This window comes from Microcebus murinus, chromosome 8, assembly GCF_040939455.1.
Source record: "Microcebus murinus isolate Inina chromosome 8, M.murinus_Inina_mat1.0, whole genome shotgun sequence".
Taxonomy (NCBI): Eukaryota; Metazoa; Chordata; class Mammalia; order Primates; family Cheirogaleidae; genus Microcebus; species Microcebus murinus.
The window spans coordinates 69,728,834-69,750,250 of NC_134111.1; the positions used below are offsets into that span (position 1 = coordinate 69,728,834).

Below are 21,417 nucleotides of genomic sequence, written 5' to 3' on the forward strand. Positions count from 1 at the left end.
ATGGCTCAGGTGGGATTTTTTCCCCCTCTATTTTAATGCCCCTTTATGATGGCATCCACCACTCTTTGCCTTTCAGTTTTGAAACTGTTATAATGGTGGCCCAGCTGGCAGTTTGGGAACATCAGCCACCCCCAGAAAAAAGCATAGGCAACTGCTCCTTGAACCTAATATCAGAAATGTTCACTAAATTTTCTCATCCCAAATGATCAAAACATTTTTTCACAATGAGTTATGTACATATCTGTGTTCTGTATTTTCTTGCTAGGCAGAATGTTATGGTAATTATCTTAGATATATATAGTTTTTCAATGTATGCAAATTGCATTAATGACTCTTTAAATTCTTCATTTAAACATGTTGAAGACTTAGGTGACAGAGAAAAAAAAATCAAGATAACTAAATTGATTCCAGGAGATTAAGATTGAAGCTGTAATTCTTTCTTTCTTTTTTTTTTTTTTTTTTGAGGCAGAGTCTTGTGGCATCAGCCTAGCCCACAGCAACCTCAAACTCCTGGGCTCAAGCAATCCTTCTGCCTCAGCCTCCCGAGTAGCTGGGACTACAGGCATGCACCACCATGCCTGGCTAATTTCTTCTATATATTTTTAGTTGGCCAATTAATTTCTTTCTATTTTTAGTAGAGACAGGGTCTTGCTCTTGCTCAGGCTGCTCTCGAACTCCTGACCTCAAGTGATCTTCCTGCTTCGGCCTCCCAGAGTGCTAGGATTACAGGCGTGAGCCACCACGCCCAGCTGAAACTGCAATTCTTTATAACAAGATCCAGCTACAATAGGATATTTTAGTCTTCTGTCCAAAATTCTAATATCCTGCTTCCTTTCATAAACCTCACCAACCTCCTACCAACAGGACATGTGCTTTCATTCTTTTGCCTTGCTGGTGATGGTTCGGTAGGTCACGTTGTGTAGGAGAGGATATACTCACAGGATAAGGTACAGAGGAACACTCTGTGATTACTATAGTAGTTCCTTTCCTCTGTCTCTCCTCCCCTGATCCAGCCTAATGGTACAGATGAAAAAACTGAGGCAACCTAGTCAGTGACTTTTCCAGATCTGAATGTTGGGTAACTTGGTAGCATATGATTTAGGAATTCACTGATCCTCTGCACTTTTTATGATCCTGTGTACAATGTAGATAGGCCTGAAAAGAAACTCATGTGTAAGTTGCATTTTATTTAATAAACTTGTGAAAGTTATACTTAATGTATCTAATTACTCTTGATTATTATCCATGCTAGCCAGAAAGTATTTGAAAATTACAAAAACATATCTTAACACCTCTGTGAAGACTCACATCGCCGTCACCAAGCACTGAGAGCTGTTCATTTTGAGCTGTTTCAAGAAAAAAAAATATTAAAATTTCTTATGTTGCAATTCAAAAGTCAGTCATGTTACCTTTATTTTGTGTTTGGTCACTATATACCTTAATAATGTGCTATAAAATGGAAGGTGTCAACTGAGATTCATGTTTTTTGCATACTAGAAAAAGGGATCCCAGGGGGCCAGGTTGCGGTGGCTCACGCCTGTAATCCTAACACTCTGGAAAGCTGAGGCAGGAGGATTGCTTGAGGCCAGGAGTTCAAGATCAGCATGAGCAAGAGAAAGAGCCGGCCTTTACTAAAAATAGAAAAATTAGCCAGGCACAGTGGCATGAGCCTGTAGTCCCAGCTACTCAGGAGGCTGAGGCAGGAGGATCACTTGTGCCCAGGAGTTGGAGGTTGCAGTGAGCCATGAGGATGCACACTAGCTGGGGTGACAAAGTGAAACCCTGTGTCGATAAAAAAAAAAAAAAGAAAAAGAAAGAAAAAGGGATCCCTGAACAAGACCATGAAATTTATTTCAATTCAGCAAACATTTATGGAAGATCTAGGAACAGGTTACATGCTATAGATAGAAAGTACAAAGAGAAGCAGAATCATGATGGGGAGATAAAGCAATATAGAAATGACTATAAATTAGAGTATGACAATTATTTTAATGAGGGAGGACATTGCAGCTGAAGGAAGAGTATTTGAGGAGTGTGGATAGGTGGTATTTTAAAATTTTTTAATTTTATTTTCAATTGACTAATAATTGTATATATTTATGAAGTACAATGTGGTGTTTTGATATGTATATACATTGTGAATAATTAATTAAGTCATGCTAATTAACAAATTCATCACCTCACAAAATTACCATTTTTTTCTGGTGAGAACATTTAAAAATCTACCCTTTTAGCAATTCTGTAATATACAATGCATTATCATTTTTTTTTTTGAGACAGTCTCACTCTGTCACTCAAGTTAGAGTGCCATGGCTTCAGACTAGCTCACAGCAACCTCAAACTCCTGGGCTCAAACTATCCTTCTGCCTCAGCCTCCTGAGTAGCTGGGACTACAGGCACGTACCACCACACCCATTCTATTCTTAGTAGAGACGGGGGTCTCATTCTTGCTCAGGTTGGTCTCAAATTCCTAACCTCAAGCAATCCTCCTGCCTTGGCCTCCCAGAGTGCTAGGATTATAGGCGTGAGCTATCATGCCTGGCCCATTATCATTTATTATAGTCACCGTTCTGTACAGTAGATCACTAAAGATTATTCTTCTTGTCTAAGTGAAATTTTGTACCTTTTCGTCAACATTTCCTCTTTCTCCATCTACCTTCCTCCCCCAGCCTCTGTAAGCACCATTACCCTCTTTACTTCTATGAGTTTGACTTTTTTTGAGATTCCATATGTAAGTGAGATCATGCAGTATTTGTCTTTCTGTGCCTGATTTATTTAATATGCTTCAGGTTCATCCATTTGTCACAAATGATAAGATTTTCATTTTTTTTTTTTTTTAGGGTGAATAGTATCCCATTGTCTCTATATATCACATTTTCTTTATCCACTCATCTGATGATGGACACCTAGGTTGCTTCCATATCTTGGCTACTGTGAATAATTTTGCAATGTACACAGGAGTGTAGATATCCCTTTAACATATTGATTCCAATTCCTTTGGATATATGCTCAGAAGTAGGATTGCTGGATCATATGGTAATTCTATTTTTAGTTTTCTGAGAAACTTCCATACTGTTTTCCATAGTAGCTGTATTAATTGACATTTCCACCATCAGTGCCCAAGGGTTCCCTTGTCTCCTCACTGTTGCCAACACCTACCTTTCTTCTGTCTTTTTGATGATAGCCATTCTAACAGGTGTGAAGTGATATATTATTGTGGTTTCAATTTGCATGCCCCTGAGGATTGGTGATGATCAGTACTTTCCCACATATCTGTTGGCCATTTGCATGCCTTCTTTTGAAATATCTGTTTTAGTTTCCTTACCCATTTATTGATTGGGTTATTCATTTTCTTGCTATTTAGTTGTTTCAGTTTGAAGGTGGTATTTGATATCATTTCAATTAAGAATCTCTCCAGACCATGACCTCCTCAAAGGTGGTGCATATAGTTGACTCAAGCTTCAGTGTTTTCTGTTTTGGACATTACGTCTCTTTCACCCACTCTCTTCCATCTTGCTTTCCTTGCCAAAAGAGGAGTAATAGATAGGGAAATACTTTTCTTTCTCTTCAAACCCAAAATTGTTTTGGCCTAGGGGCAATAAGGTAGACAAACTATGCATGAAATGTTATACTCAGAGTAAGAACATAATGCATGCTATCAGAAAGCATGCAAAAAAAAAAAAAAAGTTGGGTAGGTAGAGGGGGCATATAAAGAAGAGGAAAAGCCAGAATGTGTGTTACCAGTTTACTAAAGTTATTATGTGATTTAAAAAAAAAGTCCAAAATACCTTGTTTTATGTCTTTAATCAAGTAATCACACTGTCTCTTAAACGTTTAGATGCAAGCACGGAAATAAAGGTATTCATGAAGTCAGACTTGCAATTGCCAGAAAGCAGTAAAGAATGCTACCTGTGTAGTCCTAAGGGAAAGATGAGCTCATGAATGCATATGTAGAGATCATTACAAGGCTAAATTAAAGCACATTAAATATGGAAGTCAGATATAACCCCCTAAGGGTATCCAACATAAAAAAGAAAGTTGAAGAACAACCTGAAGCTTTAAAAAGGAGGGAGGGGGGAACCTAAGATCCTCACTGGCTGGGGAAAACAGTTACTAAGCACCCTTCAAGTAAAACACCTTATATAAAGCTTGGCTTGTATAAAGCTTGGTGTTTGAAAGACCTAACACCTTAGCTGATCTAAATGAATGCAAATTTAGGAGGGGTGACTTGCTTTATCCTTCTGTTTCTGGTCTCCATAGCCCCTGGACCTGAGAGGCTTCAATAATTGTTACCTGAGTTGGATTGGACTGAAATAAAGAGGCAAAGATCCTCAATCATCTATTGAAATCTTCTCTGAAAGGTAAGTTTTATTTATTTACCATTTGTTAAATGGTATAGTCACTTAGCAAAGTATATGCTGTTGGTTACACAGTTGGACATTTCCTTTAATATTTCATTTTGGGGTAACAGTGTCTTTAGTCATATAGGGATCAGTGCAGAGTAAAATACATGCCCCCCCACAGAGACACCTGAAGTATCACATTTAGGGAATGAGCCACTCAAAAAACCTTTGGTGTATTACTGAATTGGCATCACCAGGGGACTCAGTGGGTACCAAAAGTAAAAACTCTGAAGACCTTAAAATAGAATGAAGTGGCTACCAATCATAAGGAAGAAATATATAGATCCATTAAAAGGAATAGGGAAAAAACTGAATTAAAATTGAGAGGATGCAGGGACAATGGAAAACATTAAAAATGGAGAAGCAAGAACAGGAAGGAAATCTATGTGCAAAACCAAATTGGTTTAGGAACCATAATGTGGACAACAGGTTCTATACAGGAGCCAATTGGACATAGTTCTCCAAAATAACCCAAAGTGATTGAAAAGAGATGTTTACCTCCCTAAAGTTGGCTACTGTAGACATTCCTTTTACAGAAAGCAATCACTATAAAAGGTATTGAAAGAAGAACCACAAAAGTAAACAAACAGTAAGAGTGAACATTTTGGACTAATGAAGGAAAAAATTTATAGAGCATAGGTACACATTATTAACATTTCAGGAATGTCTATTTGCTGCAATAACTATCGTGAACAAAATACAGGAGAAAAAAGTCTTGAAAGAAAGAAATACTGTTTTTTTCCCCCTGTAATCTCAAAAGTGGACCTAACCAGAAACATTTGAATGGAGCTTAACTGATTATCTGCTAGAGGGTTTAGGATCACAAGCAAGCTCATCCTAGGTAATTCTGAAGCAGAAATACAGCCACCACAAACCTGAAAACCTGTCTAATTCTACCTGTAAGCAATTGAGCTTCCATTGAAAGAAATCTCTTTTATTCTGTGAAATAACAGTAAATTCTGGATTACTCAACCTCAGGCAAACTTATAATGTAAATTAATATGAAGAAAACAAAAATCCATACCACCCTGGAATTCTGCATGTTTTTAACTGCAAAGAGTCATTAACAACATAGAAACAAAAGGCCCAGGTACAATTCTTTCAGTAACAAATTATGACTTATTTTAAAAGTAAATAAACTAATTTCAGACTATAATTTTTATTTTAAAAATAAGGCATTAAGAATTTAAATCTTACTCCAAGCTTTTCTTACACATAGAGAAACTATAAAATAAAATGGGGAAAAAGTCTAGTAAAGAAAGATTTCAGTTCATTTTTGAAATTTTTGGTCTAAAGAACTGGTCATTGGGGTATAAACTTACTAAATACTTGGATTGTAGTCTGCTCCTTTAGGTTCCATCTTGTATAAGCAGAACATCTTGTGTTTGCATATTCTTTTTTTTTGCAGTGATCCCATATTTAGGATCAGTTATGCCATGAAAGGCTTAGTGCTTGCTTTGTTTGTTATTTGTAGGATAACAGAAATATTAGCCAATTTGCCTTTAAGGTAAAGACAAGCAAATGTAATTCATTACCCAGCTTTCTTGCTCTTTTGCTTATGTCATTATTTGGCATTTTTAGCCATCCTTTCTACTGACTTTACTTTTTACTGTATTGTCTGAGATAAGTAAGTTTTATTTTTTTCTGCAGGTATTTGAATCCATACTGACAATGATGTAGATGCTTACATATGCTTTGAGAAAGTGTGTGTTTTTTATGTGTGTATGTGATGTATTTTTTAATCAACACTTATCTCATGTGCACCTATTTGGAAGTACATACCTAGCATACCAAGGCATATTCTGTGCCACACAAAAAGAATAATCAATCTTTGCCTTCAAGGATATTACCATGTGTTTTAGCTGATTTAACTTACCATATATGTTCTTTCCTGGAATAAAAGAACAATTTAGCTCTGAGTGTGTTTAGTAAACATCTTGCCTGAGCAGTAGTGAGATAAATGATTTGGGCGTTCAATAGATCTGAGTTTAAAGCCTGGCTGTGCACACTTAGTACCTTTGTTTCTTGAAGGCTGAGATTTCCACTTATAAAACAAACATACTAATTTTATTTACTTATTTATTTGTATATATTCATAGAGTACAAGTGCAATTTTGCTACATTGAGATATTGTACTATGGTGAAGGAGATACTAATTTTTAGCTTATATAGGTGTCATAAGGGTTAAGTGTGGTAATGTATATAAAACACCTAATACATGGGCCCTAAATTTTTAATTTTTCTCCCTCATATACATTATTTAAATGTAATGCTCAAGTTGAACATTGTCCATTGTCTTCATTAACTTTGGTCTAAGATTTCTTTCTCCACTACCCACCCCCGGTCTAAGATTTCTAAATCAATTTCATAAATGCAGCCAGGTTGTAATTGGCAGCACTTTGGGTAGTGAGTGAGGCAGCAATCTAGCGGTTAAAAATTCAGACATGAAGCAGGAATGCCTGAGCATGACGCTCAGGGCCAATCTGAATCTTTCCAAACATTCATTACCAGTCATAGCCTCTGCTGTTTGAAACAACTTCCCACAGCTGGGGAGTGGCTACAGCAGGAACAGGAGAAATGCCTCATCCTGCGCCTAGAAAGTTCGGAAAAAAGAAAAGTGGCTATGGAGATAGGAATTTGTTTTGCCATAGTTCTTTAAAAAAAGAGGAGCACATAAATTATATAGAAAGAGTTAGAAATAAAGAGCTAGAAATAAATATGAGGGCATATTGCCTTTCTGCTTCCTGTCTACCAGACAGAACACAAAGGAAAGTTCAAGCAGATGTACACCTTTCATACCTGGGCAGCGCTTCTGCCTACAGTCTTCCCTCTTTTCCCATTCTGTTAAACAATGAAGAAAGTAATCTTGAGGCCAAACTTTAATGCTCCACCCGAAACCCAGATAGTCGATTGATTGATTTCCTCTTTGTCTTCCTGGTCACTCTGCAACAATCTCCCTCAAAAAAAGAATCAGAGTAATCCCTACAGCCTTTGAAGAGACAGGCGGTTATCTGTAACCAAGAAATTCTAAAATGAAGTCCCCAAAGCCTTTTATTCATAACTTTTGGAGAGTTTTTATAATTTTTTAATTCCCCTTCTTCTTCCCCCCCCCTTCTCTTTTTTTTTTTTTTGAGACAGAGTCTCACTCTGTTGCCCAGGCTAGAGTGACATGGCGTCAGCCTAGCTCACAGCAACCTCAGACTCCTGGGCTCAAGGGATCCTCCTGCCTCAGCCTCCTGAGTAGCTGGGACTACGGGCACGTGGCACCGTGCCTGACTAATTTTTTCTATTTTTCGTTGCTTGGCTAATTTCTTTCTATTTTTAGTAGAGGTGGGGGTCTCACTCTTGCTCAGGCTGGTCTTGAACTCTTCAGCTCAAGCAATCCTCCCACCTCGGCCTCCCAGAGTGCTAGGATTACAGGCGTGAGCCACCTCGCCTGGCCTTTTCTATGCTTTTTAAAATGAGACTATCTCTTTCCCTTTTGTTGAACCCCTTGGCATTTTGGGGATGGCTTTCTAATATTTTTCCCCTCCACTGTGAATTTTCTTTTAATATCATTATTGAAATTTTTCATTGCAGAGTAACATACAGAAAAATGCACAAATCTTAAGTATATAGTTCAATAAATTTTTGTCTAGTGATGTACCTGTATACTTCACTCATCAAGAACTAGGACATAATCAGCACACAGAGTCTCCCTGGTAACTTTTCCCAACCAATAACTCCTCCATGGGAAACATTTTGCCTGATTTGGGACCTCATGTAAACAGAACCATTATCTATGTACTTTCATGTATCAGTAATTTGTTCTTTTGTTTTATGTAGTGTTTCATAGCATGAATATGCCACAGTTTATTCTTCTTTGTTGATAAATATTTGTGTTGTTTTCATTATTTGGCTACTAGAAGTAAAGTTGTGCTGAACATCTCCACCGTGGAATCTTAATTTTTTTCATGCCTCCTCCAGGTAGAAATTGTGATGAATAGAATTCTGGGGAAGGTTTATAGGTGCTCAGCTAATCTTGCTCCATGTTAGTTCTCCTGGTTACTTTGAAGCCAGAATTTAAAGGAAGTAAACACCCCAAATTTTCAAAAAGATAAAGAGAGGGAGGGAGGGAGGATGTTTAGGCATGTTAGTATAAAACCTCAAACTCTTAATTCCCATTTTTTAGAGATATCTGATCATCTTAATTTGCAATGGCTAAATAAGTAATGCTCACATGATTACAGATTTCTTTACCTCACTTTTGGAAATACTTCATGCCCTCTGGAAATTATTATAGAGCTTTGTCATAGCCCTGAGAAAAGTGATAAAATCACAGTGTCTAGTGCAAGTTCCAGGCCCAACTTCACAAGGCAGTTTGGTTGACTTTGAGTAATTTTCTAGGAGGGTATTTTGTTGTTGTTTCTAGGAGGGTATTTTGTTGTTGTTGGAGTTTGAAGACCCCAAACTCTTCAGCAAATCCCATGGAGACTGAGCAAAACAACAAAATGTTTCTTTAGGTATTCACTGTGGTTTCTACAATGTTAAAAGCCATCTCCATTGCTGACTCTTATCTTTTGATTCCTCATCCCACTTCCCCTAAATTTCTCTGCCTTTGTTGTTACTTTATTTTGCTTCCTCAAATGTAGAAAGTCATTAGACATTAAAGTTTGTTTCTTTGAGCCCTAGAATCTACTACATTAATAAATTAACTAATTACCTAGACTCTATCCTTTTTCAATTTTTATATATAGATCATCTAGGAAACTGGTTAATTAAAATAATCAGTGCATAGTAATTAGCAAATTATGTGCTCTGCAGTTTATTTTTTTATTACAGAGGCTTTAATTTCTATCATTAAGATTAAGTAGTTTTTTAGAATTGTGTATTCATTTTGGGAACGTTGGCTTATTTTTAATTATATCCTTGTTTGTTATATCCTTGTTAGTTATAGGAAAAATACATATATTCTTTGTAACACCATTGCTTAATGTTTGAAATCAGAGTGTAGTCATTTTCAATTAAACTCATGCCAAATGAAGTTTGAGAGACTTCACAAAAAATTGTATCAAGCCATAGAAACTATTAAGAGCAGCCCCTTGGTACTGTAGAATAAATTATAAGTGATATGAAAATAGAGACAAATAGCTGTGCAAACATGGCCATTTGTCAGCCAAGTTCTGGACATTGACTCTTTAACCAAAAATAGGAAAAAATAGCAAATGACTTTTCAATTTTTAGTTTTTAACAATCGCAGGTAGAAGTTTAAAATATGGTTCAAGTTCGTCTATGCCTGTTCCCCCAGCATGAGTGTTTTACCTCATCACCCATGTGTTGGTAACAGTTTACTTCAAGATAGAATGGAAACTATAGGCCACAGCAAAGATACATGTTTGTATTGAATGGCAGGGAACATAGAAATGTATCTAGATAATAAGTATATTAAAGGATTGGAATTTATTACATTGCTTGGAAGGATATTTTTTAGTCTCTTGAGTTTTCTTGACATACATTAGCAGCTACACCTCAGAAAAGTCGGAAGTTCTCTGTCCTAACCAAGGCCAACTTTCAGGCTTTCCTTAAAATGTGCTTTGTATCACAGGGTCAGGAAATTACACTTCGTTCGCTCTATAGTTCTGGGCTCAAAAAGGCTGAAGTGATAAAATTATAAATTGTGATTCTAATGGGGGAACAAAACACCCTAGCTAGAGCTGGTTTTGAATTTCTGTGAGAGCTGGTTTTGAATTTCTGTGATAGTGTTTAACTTGTTCAAGGTTCTGCATTCAACATTTACAATTGGCTCAGTGCGAGGGAGAAGGAAAAACCTGTTGATACAGCTCCTTTAAGTGCTATGGGTTTCAAAACAACTCTCTAGATAGCACACATTCCTATGGTGGGAGGCCGAGGGTGAGCTGAAAGCCTTCCCCATTCATTCAAAGGAGAAAGAGGCCAAACCTACCTCCCAACAGGTGAAGTTAAGCATGTCCTGTAAGTGGATTGATTTGTTATATAAATCAAAGTTCTGTTCATAGGAGCCATAAACAATATTCTCTCACCTGGTACCCTTCCGTTCCCCCACCCCATCCCCATATCCCCTAGCTCACTGCTGGGAAAATATTTCTTGCTCAGAGATGCCTTTCTTTCTCCTTGATGATAGTAATTGTTTTCTCTTTCTTTTTAACTCAAAAGGAGATTTTTTTTATCATGTCTGTGTGCTTTGTCTACTACAATGCATCATTTCGTTTTTTTCCTTTGTTACTATGCTTGCGCACATCTTTAAAAAATGTGAACTTTGTAACAAAATAAGTGCATGCTTTATAAGATTATAAAGAAATAGTACAGCTATTCTCAGTGATTATGTTTTTAGAACATTTAAAATGCTGAAAGTGCTTAGAAATTTCTTTTTAAAATCCTATCAACATTCTTATAGAAACTCATTTTGTGAAGTTTTTGATTTTTGCTCTTATGAATTGTTTACAAAAATACCTAGTGTGTTTCAGAGATAATGATGCATAGTTTAGTGAAATGAAATTTCAACAGATTAAAGCTTCAGATTGATTTTTCATTTGTAATTAATCAGTTATAGTTACCCATAGAAGTGATTTTATATAATATTTCAGCAGAGGTAGATTAAAAACATTACACAGTGTGACAATTTAACAAAGAATAACAGATCATATAAGAGTTGTGGGGGCAAGAGAAAATGGTTGTTGGCATTTATTATTCTTTGAAAGCCACATTCTACTAGTGCCATTTTAAATTTTGTGAGTTGTCTACTCATTAGCAATATACAGAAATAGAGAACGTCTGTTCTGTTCCTGCTGTCCTTAGTAGTCAGAGGCAAAATTACCTAGCTACTGACAGTCTCTAGTTGGAAGGATAACTACTCTGAGTCATCCACACTTTTATCTTGTGAGATCATTCATTCTATGAGCAATGACATTAATTTTCCAGGAGGCTGGCTGGATAGGGATAAAGATAAAGGCCATGAGCACATAAGAAATGAAGCGAAAGGACTTGGAATAGCATCTGATACATTGTAGGAGCTTGATAAGTATTTGTTGGGTAAAATTCTTCAACTGTCTCCTTTATGCCAGTTCTAACTCCAACCAAATCATGAGGGAGTACGTTTTCTTTTTTGTTTGTATTGCAATTATAACCCTGGCTTTAAAAATATTGAGTGACTTTACATTACCAAAATGAAGCATATAAGCTTTACTCTGCAATCCAAGCCCTCCAAACTTTTATATCTTTATTTCCAATATAACCCTTTAAATTTTGTTTAAGGGAGTTGTAGAGAAGAGTTGCTGAGCTGGTGGTGCTCCAACCCCTTACCCACTTAAATAAGAGCAGTGTCACATGTTAAACTTTGACATAAAATATTGCTGGTAGGAATGCTTCAGCTGCTCAAAGGAATTTTTAAGTAAACACCCCCCCAAAAAAATCCGCATTAAAAACCTTCCGCCCTACAAAGAGCCCATTAATTCACCATTTTCTCCCTAGCAAACTGGAAAGCCTCAGTCATCTTTTGATGACCTGAACCTGATTTCAATTATTTGTGTTATTTCCACCAATATAAATGAAAAAATTTGAATATTTGCAACCAGGGGGGTTGGCTCTCCTTAGGGACAGACTGGATGGAAACTGGGTAATGAAGGCTTGCTCCCTCAGTGGAGGATAAAGTTCTCCAGAGCAGAATTTCTCACTTCATAGTATATACAAGAATCATAGCCAGGCCCAGTGACTGACACCTGTAATCCTAGCACTCTGGGTCAGGAGTTTGAGATCAGCCTGAGCAAGAGCGAGACCCTGTCTTTACTAAACAGAAAAAAATTAGCCGGCGTTGGTAGCAGTGCCTGTAGTCCTAGCCACTTAGGAGGCTGAGCCAGGAGGATCACCTGAGCCCAGGAGTTGGAGGTTGCAGTGAGCTATGATGATGCCACTGCACTCTAGCCTGGGCAACAGAGAGTGACTGTGTCTCAAAAAAAAAAAAGGAAGAAAAAGAAAAGGATCACTGGAAATATAATCACAATGCAGATTCCAATTGTGTAGGTCCAGGATGAGGCCTGGGAGTCTGTATTTTAACAAGTCCCCAGGTAATGAGAATGTTGTTAGCCCACATTGAAGTTACCTGGGCACTTTTTTAAAACTACAGATACCTGGGTTCCACTCTCACCCCATCCCACTTCCTGGGATTCTGATTTAATTGGCCTGGGTTATGGCCCAAGTGTGGGATTTTTTGAATCTTCCAGATGATAGTAACAACACAGCCAAGTTTAGGAAGCTCTGGATCCCATTAATCTCACTTTCCACTTGGCTATGTATTCACTTACATGCATTACGTGCCTGGCCCCCGTAGATGTGATTGAGTCAAACACCTGGCCCTTTCTTGAGGAAATCACACTAGTGTTTCAAGTCCCCTTTTCAAATACTACATTTTGTAGATATATAGTATATTTTAAAAATTCTTCTAGGCCGGGTGCGGTGGCTCAGGCCTGTAATCCTAGCACTCTGGGAGGCCCAGGCGGGCGGATTGCTCGAGGTCAGGAGTTTGAAACCAGCCTGAGCAAGAGTGAGACCCCCGTCTCTATTATAAATAGAAAGAAATTAATTGGCCAACTAGTATATATAGAAAAAATTAGCCGGGCATGGTGTCACATGCCTGTAGTCCCAGCTACTCGGGAGGCTGAGGCAGTACAATTGCTTGAGCCCAGGAGTTTGAGGTTGCTGTGAGCTAGGCTGATGCCACGGCCCTCACTCTAGCCTGGGCAGCAAAGCGAGACTCTGTCTCAAAAAAAAAAAAAAAAAAAATTCTTCTAGCAGTCGCCTTGCTCTAAATCCCATACAACTGTATTTTTAACTCCTAAGGTGATGACCATATTCTGCCTTATAATTGTGTGTATTTATCTTAACCTCCTTAGTTGATAAACTACCTGGAGGCAGAGATTGTCTCACCTCTTTTATCTTCCCCCAGGGGTTCTCCTAGACCCTAACACTGAGCATGCATTTGTTCATTAACAGAGAGTCCATGTACCAAGCAGACCAGGCTCCGGTGAGGTGTACGAAAACAGACACCTGCCCTCCCAACCTTTAGGAACTCCACGTCCAAATGAGGAAGGCTGGTGTCCACAAATGATTCACAAAAACAAATGTAAGATTTCAACTGGGACCTGAGGGAATCTGAACCTCTCCAGAATGGAAAGAAAATCATTTTGAGGAAATGATTGGGATCTAAAGAATTTGAAACTAGGTGGAGGTGGGAAATGAGGATGACTAGCACGCAAAGAGGTAAATCTGTCTATACAAATGCCCCATGGCGGGAAGGAGCACAGCACTGACTTGGAGGAAGGGCATTGTGGCTGAGTTTAAACAAGGATCGAGGATTGAAAGCTGTTTCAGAGTACCTAGGAAAGTAGAAGAAATTTAATAAATATTATGGGCAGAATAACGAACCCCCTAAAAAGCAAATGGTGATATAGTAAATTCAATTATTTACTTATGTAATGATTGAAACAGGAGGCTACAGGATTGATACAGTCATAACATTTTGAATTAGCAATAAAACTAGCTGATTTGATTGCAATGATTGTTTATAATTTGAAAGTAACAATGACCCTAAAAAAATTATACATTCTTCTCAGAGAATGTTTATAGTTCCTGGAAACATCAAACTAAAATGTATTTCATGTTTCTCTCTTAAGTTTTTAATTAGTAATGCATTTGCAAGATTTTTTAAAGAAACTTAAAAATTTTCTGTCAAAAAATCTCCTTTCTACTCCTATCATTCATTCACCCAGATTCTCAGAGATGTGCCAACTGTTACTAGTTTCTTGTGTATTCTTTCAAAGTCTTCTTAAGCACTTTCAAGCAAATGCATACTAAGCACTGTATTCCCATCTCTAAAACCATGCGGCCCTCCCCCCCAAACCTCAGTTCATTCTGTGTTTCTTTTTTTTTGAACTAAAGAGCTTCCACACTGTTTCATAAGAAAAAAATGTGTCTTAAAGCTGCTACAATGTGTTGGGGAGTGGAGGAAATGGGTAAATTCACACCTAACAGGTACAGTGCACACCGTCTGGGGAATGGACACACTTTGACTCAAATGATACAAAAGCAATTTATGTAACCAAAACATTTGTATTCCCATAATATTCTGGGGGGGGAAAGCTGCTATATATTATTGTATTATATAGCTGTATTAACTGATTATGTCCCTATAGTTAGGGTACTTCCAATATTTTGCTATTGCGAGCTGTCCCACAATGAATAATCTTGTACTTTAAACATTTTTCACATCTGAAAATATATCTGTAAGATAATTTTCAAGAATAGAAATTGCTGAGTTATGAGCATATGGTTTTGTAATTTTGAGAGATATTGCTAAATTGCCTTCCATACATATGGTCTCATTCCTCAATACTATATTATCAACCTTTGGGATATTTTTCAGATGTAATAGATTTTAAAAAATGATATCTTAATATTTAAGTTTGGATTTCTCTTATTGTGACTGAAATTCAACATCTTTTGTTATGTTTCAGAGCATTTTTTTCTATAAACTGCCTGTTTTCATATTCTTCACCTATTTATATTAGGTTGTTGGTAATTTTCTTGTTGATTTCCAAAAGTTTTTTAGATATTAAAGATGTCATACTTTTTTGATAACAGTTGCTAATAATTCTTCCGGTTTGTCTTTTGTGTTTGCTTATAGTGTTGTGGAGGGTTTTTTTTAGTTAGTTATTTGTTTGCTTTGTTTTTGCCTTATATAATATTTTGGTTTTGATAGTTAAACTTATCAATCTTTTCTATTTTGATTTCAGAATTTTTTTTTTTTTTTTTTTGAGACAGAGTCTCACTTTGTTGCCCAGGCTAGAGTGAGGGCCGTGGCATCAGCCTAGCTCACAGCAACCTCAAACTCCTGGGCTCAAGCAATCCTACTGCCTCAGCCTCCCGAATAGCTGGGACTACAGGCATGCACCACCATGCCCGGCTAATTTTTTTCTATATATATTAGTTGGCCAATTAATTTCTATTTATAATAGAGACGGGGTCTCGCTCTTGCTTAGGCTGGTTTCAAACTCCTGACCTCGAGCAATCCGCCTGCCTGGGCCTCCCAGAGTGCTAGGATTACAGGCGTGAGGCACCGTGCCCGGCCTTTGATTTCAGAATTTTTTTTTTTTTTTTTGATACAGAGTCTCACTTTGTTGTCCAGGCTAGAGTGAGTGCCGTGGCGTCAGCCTAGCTCACAGCAACCTCAAACTCCTGGGCTCGAGTGATCCTTCTGCCTCAGCCTCCCGAGTAGCTGGGACTACAGGCATGTGCCACTATGCCCGGCTAATTTTTTATATATATATATCAGTTGGCCAATTAATTTCTTTCTGTTTATAGTAGAGACGGGGTCTCGCTCTTGCTCAGGCTGGTTTTGAACTCCTGACCTTGAGCAATCCGCCCGCCTCGGCCTCCCAAGAGCTAGGATTACAGGCGTGAGCCACAGCGCCCGGCCTGATTTCAGAATTTTGAGTCATATTACAAAGTCCTTCCCTACTCCAAGACTACAAATGAATTTTTCCCTGTTCATTCTAGAACTTTTATAGCTCCATGTTCTGCAGTGAGCAAGTCTATGCAAACCTACCCCCAAAGTCCAAGGAAGCTGAGGGGTCAAAGAGACTGACAAATTGAGTTCCTCAGAAAGAAACATTTAGTAAGGATTTATGAACAGAAGCCATGTCTTGGACACTGGTGAGAGAAAACAAGATGGTGGAGCCCCCCAACCACCACTATTACACACAGGGTTTTTACACCTTAGGGAAGGAATAGGTAGGACAATTAAAGTCAATTCCTCAAGGAGAGGCAAAATGCTATGTAAATTTGCCCGAGGGCAGGATTTATAGTAACAATAGATAAAGTAGCAATCTTAGAGACATTCTTGAATAGGAGTTAACCATGAGACAACATGACTGATTGGCATCCAAGATGGAGTTGCTTTGGCCTCCACACTCCATTTTTTACTTTTAAGTCTTTGATACATTTGGTATATGATGTAAGACATTGATCTGACTTTTTTTGCATGCCAATCTGCTGTCCAAATACCATTTTTTTAAAATTATTATTATTATTTGAGATGCAGTCTCACTCTATTGTCTGGGATAGAGTGCAGTGGTGTGATTATAGCTCACTGCAACCTCACACTTCTGGGCTCAACTAATCCTCTTTTCCTCAGCCTCCCAGCGTCCCACCTGTAGCTGGGACCACTGGTCCATGCCACCACACCCAGCTAATTTTTATATTTTTAATAGAGATGAGGTCTCACTCTTGCTCAGGCTGGTCTCTAACTTCTTTTTTTCTTTGAGACAGAGTCTCATTCTGTTGCCTGGTCTAGAGTGCCATGGTGTCATCCTAGCTCACAGCAACCTCAAACTCCTGGCCTTAAACTCCTGCCTCGGTCTCCCAAATAGCTGGGACTATAGGCATGCACCACCATGCCCAGCTAATTTTTTGTATATATTTTTAGTTGTCCAGCTAATTCCTTTCTATTTTTAGTAGAGACGGGGTCTTGCTCTTGCTCAGGCTGATCTCGAACTCCTGAGCTCAAAGGATCCATCCTCAGCCTCGCTTCCCAGAGTGCTAGGATTATAGGCATGAGCCACCACACCGGCCTTGAATTATTTTTTAAGAGTTAATTGAGAGAATTGAGAAGGGAAAGCAAGATTCAAGTCTAGATCTGTTCTAGAAAATTAAAAGGTCATTAGCTTTGGTACTCTATGGAAGTGTTGGGAAAATTTAAATATTCAATCTGTGTAGCAAGAAGGATAGCAAATATTTTATATAGTACTACCATTACCTCCTCTTCATGATGGGCATGACCAATCTGTCATGGCACTTTTCTTCACAACATATGGTTTAAGGCAGCCATTTTTTTTTTTTTTTTAATTTTTTTTAGAGACAGAGTCTCACTCTGTTGCCCAGGCTAGAGTGCAGTGGCATCAGCCTAGCTCACAGCAACCTCAACCTCCTGGGCTCAAGCGATCCTACTGCCTCAGCCTCCTGAGTAGCTGGGACTACAGGCATGCACCACCATGCCCGGCTAATTTTTTGTATGTATATTTTTAGTTGGTCACTTAATTTCTTTCTATTTTTAGTAGAGACAGGGTCTCGCTCTTGCTCAGGCTGGTTTCCGAACACCTGACCTTGAGCAATCCGCCCACCTCAGCCTCCCTGAGTGCTAGGATTACAGGCGTGAGCCACCACGCCCGGCCAAGGCAGCCATTTTTAATTAATCAAAATGGACACAGTTGCCATCCTTGGTCTTGGATTTGATTTGGGAGGGATGATAGAAGAATAAGTGGTGAGAGATATACCTGAAAAGGCAGGTGATGTCAGGGGCTTGAATGCATATTAAACAATGGACATAATGCCATTTTTTGAGGTGAAAAATGGCCTGACACAATATGCATTTAGAGAAAGGAGGGAATGATGGATTGAATGAGAGAAACCAAAGTCTGTTGTACTAGTCCAATCCAGGGATTCTGAAGACCCAAACTCAGGTAACAGAGTGAAATAAGGGAAAAGGCCATATTCAAGATGAATCTCAACAGGACATGTCAGAGTTAAACTCAGCAGGACTTGAAAACCAATTAGCTATAGATAGTAAGAGAGAAGATAGAATAAAAAATGAGTGACACATATAGTGCAGTTAAGGACACACACAGAGGACTTAGGATGAGGAACAAATTTGGGGATGGAGAGATAATAATGAAGAGAACAAGTCTGGTTTTGGATTTCAGATATCAATACTATATTTGTACTGCTTGCATTTGCCTAGCACTGGGCTGAGCTATGATATGCCTAGCTATGATGTATTTAGAAATAAAGAGATTTAGTGTTGACAAACACCAGGAAAGAAATTGCATATTCAGAGGGCATATTCAGAAATTGCATATTCAGAAGACTGACAAGTTAGATCTATACATTCTCAGTAGAAAAGATGACTGACTCAGCAATGGTGGGAAAGGATAAACTTGCAAATGGAGCATGTGATTAATAAAAGAAAAATAAAACTAAAGGTGATACAAGTCTATATAAACTGGAATAGGCAGCATGAGGTGACTAATTTAGCATTAGCCTCCACCTACCTGCCGGTCCCAGCATGTTATGTCCAAGCTTTGGCTCCAGGACTTTAGATGTTAAAATCCTGGAGAAAATTCAAAGAGCAACAAAGATAATCAAAGGGTTAGAAAAAATAGTCGAGATATGAACTATGAAAGCACACTGGAGTTATTCTGGAGAAAGAGGAACAAATGGTGACTTGATTCACAATAAATAACTGAAGGCATTATAGAAATATTTCTCCAGAGTTCAGAGTAAGAGAAAGGATTAAATTATGAATTGATAGGCATGAGATACAGGGCAAAACTTCCTGGGATGAAGATTAAATATTAGAGTTAAATTTGGTAGTGTGAGTTGTCTACAGATTGTGAAATCTTCTGTCTGTGAATCTTTAAAGTATGGAGAACTACATAGGAAGTTCTCTATTTGGCAAGTACTCTGTAGTTAAAGATTGAAGTTTCTGATCCCTGCTAGCAAAAACCCACCACCAATCTTGTGTGGATTGCTGCCGCCATATGATCTCTATTCCAGAGGTCATCTCGACTGTCAGTGCCCTTTCAAGAGCCATTCATTCATTCAAACTATTTTAAACAACATATGTGAGACATTATTTCAGATGCCAAAAATATGGAGTGAACAAAACAGAAGAAAGGAATGTATCCAATCGAAGTTTATAGACTGTTGCTCTGCATCAGGTACTGAGGCACTAACTGCTCAGCCCTGTAAAACCCATCTCCTTGAAAACCTCTCTCTTGCCATAGTTTCCGCTTCCTGGATCCCTCATCTATTTCATCACATATCCCTGCCTAACTGATATCTCACATCAGTACAGGGGACTGGAAAATCCTCTCTCCAAAAAGAAATAGAGAATTCAAGAGGTTAGAGCTAATATTTTTCAAATCAAACATGGATTATATATAGTTTTAATTTATGCCAAATTCATTTAAGATGTAATTTATTCATTGGGTTTACTTGTTCCCTTTTGACTATCTGCTGTCTGACTGCCACTAGTGGGTGAGACAGCAGGATGATCAATGATGGTGCTTATTGAAGTCATAGACAGTGACATATTTGTTGCTCTGACAGGCATGATTGGAATAAATGTTATTTAAATCAGCAGTCCCCAACCTTTTTGGCAGCAGGGACTGTTTTCATGGAAGACAATTTTTCCATGGGGGGGTTGGGGGCGTGGTTTTGGAATGATTCAAGCACATTACATTTATTGTACACATTATTTCTATCATTACATTGTAATATGTAATGAAATATACAACTCATCATAGGTTGGGGATGCCTGAGTTAGATATTTTGTTTATGTAATACATGTAGATACATAATACTGTGTATTTCTAGATGTTTAATAATATAAAATATTTGGAAAGAAGGCTAATATAAGAGTGAATGTTGGGAAATTATCTAAATGTCTATAAATACATACTTAGAATTGGAAATTCAATGCCATATAGATTGTGAGTTCTTTGATTTCTTTGAAGGTAGTGTTTGGAGTTTGCTTTCTTGATACCAAACTCAGCATAAGGGCAAGGGCTGTTTATATCTTTGTAGAAATCAACTATGCTGATTTAGAAGGTACCTCTAGGATAGGGTGTCATTTTCCTCTTGTTACTATTATCTCCAAAAACTTTGAAGCATTCCACATGACTATATCCAACTCTCAGAAGAGCTGGCAGTAGCAAAAGGTAGGGATTAAGGAGAAAATTCTTGGAACAAATGATTTTTCTGGTAGAATTTTCACCAATTCACAGATGTGCAAACCAGCCAGAATAAATTTGTAGCAGTTAAAGTATGAAGTGACTGAGTATTGGAACAGAGTTTTGCTTGGAAAGATAGACATTAAAGGGTAGATTTTTGGAACTGTATATGAATAGGCCAACATTGGTGATTCTTTTTTTTTTTTTTTTTTTTTTTTTGAGAGAGTCTTGTCTCACTCTGTTGCCAGGCCTGGAGTGCTGTGGCATCAGCCTAGCTCACAGAAACCTCAAACTCTTGGCCTGGACATCCTTGATGTCTGAGCTTGAGGAAGAAACAAAAGACAACAGCTGGAGAGGCCACAGAGATATTGTCACCAGGCAATGATTGCCTGGGACAAGTGAGCTAAGCCTAGAAAATAAGATTGAAAGAAGTTTGAGGGAAGTACTGTACAAGTTTGTATGTAAATGAATGATGTCTCTTTAAACTAAGATTTGAAATCCATTTAATAAAAAGGCCCATTGTATTGAGGGCTGTTCTGCCAAATTACTGAAGGACATGCATTTTCAGGACATTTTTTGGTTTTGCATGTGTTCTAGCTATAATGCAATTTTCCTCCAGAAGTGTAAGTTGTAATATTTAAATATTAATACTTCTGTTTTAAGGTTCATTAAGAACATAGAATCTACTTTTTCCCAGCCACTTCAACCTTACCCAGTGTTACAGAATTTATTATAAATCATTTGTTAATGATATATTTTTATACTAGAAGTAAGTGTATGTTTTTGGGAGCTTGGTATACATTTCTTAAATAAGAGCAGCCACATTAAACCAAATACTTACCATTAACATGAAACAAATAACCGGCACTCTACACTTATAGTCTTAAGGAGAGTAGTTTTTACCTTGGCTCTGTAACTACAGTTTGAGGCAACCCATTAATTACATGCTTTAGCTCTCAAACAGACATTTGTCCCAAAGCATTTTTGGCTTTATAAAATTGCTTATTTTCACATTTTAAATGGGGCAAAATGAAATACAGTATACTACACACTTTTACTTATATTATTCCTTTTTCTTAGCAACTTGCTTTTGTATCCTTTGAAAATGAGAAGGCCTGAAAATATTGTGAATATGCTTATAACATTGCAAAAATATTCCATCAAAATAAAGATGTTTCAGTCGTCTGTTAAAAAACAAACAAAAAACCCAACCAATT

General features: G+C 37.7%; 1 protein-coding gene across 2 annotated transcripts in view; it reads left to right on the forward strand.

Moving 5' to 3' along the window:
- SLC39A10 (solute carrier family 39 member 10) overlaps positions 1-21,417 on the forward strand; it is a 130,092-nt gene that overhangs the window by 21,903 nt on the left and 86,772 nt on the right. For both annotated transcript variants that reach the window (XM_076005767.1, XM_012776952.3), the window contains exon 2: positions 4,261-4,361. The gene's annotated coding sequence lies outside the window, so the exon portion shown is untranslated. The remainder of the gene's footprint in view (positions 1-4,260; positions 4,362-21,417) is intronic.